Raw genomic sequence first — 2,684 nt, 5'->3', positions numbered from 1 at the left:
ATGTTAAAACTACTCCTTCTTGTGGCGTCTCACCAAGCTATTACCACTCATGGGCAACCGTATGACTACCTACAATATGTACTACAATGGCAGAAGACAAAATGCGTGAAGGTCGGGCAACGGTGCATTCCGGGGCTTCAAACATATGAGAAGTTCACTACTCACGGCCTCTGGCCAACCAACCTCTCCAAGATATTGACATGCAAATCAGCTTCAAAATTTAGCAGCACTATGGTACGTATATATTTCTTAATTTCTTAAATCTTTTTATTCTTTCTTTAATGTACTTTATATTCATTCCTTTTATTTACAGTTTTCATTTATGATCGATTGATCTGACCGCCAAATCTAATTATAGCTTTCTATCTTATAATAATATAATTAAGTAGCTGCAAAATGATGCTTCATTGCTATCGAAAATGAAAACTTCCTGGCCAAATCTGGAGCAGAGAGTTGCCCGAGGAAAAGACAATGATATGTGGTTTTGGGCGATGGAGTACGAAAAACACGGTACATGTGCCAAGTTTTCTAGCCAGAATACTTACTTGTCAAAAGCATGTGATTTGTGGGAAGAAACAAGATTAAGGATATTTTTGCCAAACACAAAATCATTCCAAGAAACGCGACTGTTGCTTCGATTCAGCTGCACCAAAATAGATTCAGCTGCATCCTCAACTTGTGATACTCGCAAGTGCACGAGCCGTTTGGTAGTATAGCATATGTAAGTGCGAGGTCGATCCCACGAGGATTGGTGATTGAATGATCCAATTTGTTTCCCCTACACAAGATAGAAATGAAAAAGAAAATAAATAAAACAAGAAAAAGGGAAATAACTCAAGCAAATAAGTTCCCAAGTTCAATTAGATTAATGGATTGATTCTAGCTAAAGTATGATTAAGCCATGGTGTGTGGTCATAACCTTGTGTTCCTAATTCCCTAATTTGATCATTTGTTGTCTAACCTAAAATTAAGCATTAGGAACCCATTAAGCATAGAAGAACAATTTAAACAACCAAGCATGTATCTAATCCTTGTTGTCGAATGTCCATACATACTCTTCCTATTCATAGTTCAATTCGAATTAAAGCATGGTGTCTACTCTTAATTCAAACCAAGATAGCTAACATGCAAGCCTAAATGGTGATCAATCATTCAAACTAGCATATTAACTTATAAGAATAATGAATAAGAACAAAAACCATAATTGAAACTTGGAAACTAATTAAACTTGAATACTTAAGAAAGAATGTACATTACAAATAAAAGTAAAGTAGAACTAAGAAAACTTGAAGGAAAATTTAGTAAACTCATTTTGTTACAACAATTGACAACTTGAAAGGAAACTAAGAGAATTTGAGGGAGAGAAGGGAAGGGAGCTCTAGAGAAGTGTTTGAGAGCTCCCCCCCTTGGGGTGTGTTTTGAAGCTTGAAGGCTTCTCTATTTATAGGGCTAAGAGGGAGGAACAACATGATGAAATCCAACACCACCATTCCTCTTTTAATACAACCCATAACTCACACTTCATCTTGTCTATGTTAGTGTGGTTGGAATCAATCTCATCCCATACTTCTTTTGCTGCACCTCAAGCTTTCTTCACATGGGATCAAAGGTGATCAATTGTTGCTTGTTGAATAAAACCCAACCCATGTGGTCTTCTTTTGGTTGTTGAATAAAAACGAGTCTTCTGAACCAGACTTGGTGTAGGAAGGCCAGAGGTTTCAAAACGTATCCAATGGGGCTCAAATTTGGATATGTTATACTAGACACCCATTTGAACAACTTCTATGAAGAAAGGATTCCCATCGGAGCAGTAGAAGTGTGCGTTTTGGGCCTTGCAAGTTGGCAGCCGAACAGAGACTGGAATTGACTTCATTTTATTTCTTTGCTTTACATGCATGCACATGCTTTCTCTTTAATAGCTCCATCATGTACTAACTTGATCCTTTAGACTTTCATAGCTGGAATGCCTCCCCACTTCACTCATTATGTTGGATCCAAAGTCAGTTGCAGCATGGGTGAGGCACATGGCTTAAAGGAGGAGACAAGGCTCAAAGCTGGCAGCTGCAAATCCTCCTGAGCATGGTTCAGTGTTGGACGGGCTAAGGACTCCACATATGTTCAATTGGGCTGAATTGTGGATATGTTATACTAGACACCCAATTGAACAACTTCTATGAAGAATGTCTCCTCATCCGAGTTGTGCAGATTGCTGAAATGAGACCTGCAAGGTGACTTACGAAACTGGACTGACAAGAAGTGTGGCCCAACTTTGGTTTTGTCTTTAAGCTCTTGCTCTTATCCCAATCAGCCCTAACATGCATGGATTGCATCATTTCCTATCCAAAGTCATCATTGTTACCTAAATGTCAATTAACTGAAAGATAAACACAAAAAGGATTAAAAGCACAAGTTTAACTCAAAAACATAACCAAATCATAAGCTAGAAGGGTACAAAATGATATACAATTATGAACCGATCAGCGACGTATAAAGATGTTTTGCTTATGAATGCTATTCAAATGGAAACTTGCAGTTCGCCTCTCCTTCTTTGCCATAGAGTCAACGGCGGTGATTTGTTGTGGGAGGTTGTACTTTGCTATGACGACGCGGCTAACAAACGGATGAATTGTTCTGATCAAAGTGCAAGACAAAGAAATTGCGGAACAGACATCTACTATAAATAA

At 38.2% G+C, this 2,684-nt stretch overlaps 1 pseudogene; it reads left to right on the top strand.

Annotated features, from left to right (window-relative positions):
• LOC110745213 (extracellular ribonuclease LE-like) lies at positions 1-2,684 on the top strand (annotated as a pseudogene).

This window comes from Prunus avium, chromosome 7 (genome assembly GCF_965620075.1).
Source record: "Prunus avium chromosome 7, drPruAviu1.hap1.1, whole genome shotgun sequence".
Classification (NCBI taxonomy): domain Eukaryota; kingdom Viridiplantae; phylum Streptophyta; class Magnoliopsida; order Rosales; family Rosaceae; genus Prunus; species Prunus avium.
The sequence above is the reverse complement of the archived record's forward strand: the minus strand, read 5'-3'. Positions and strand labels throughout refer to the sequence as shown.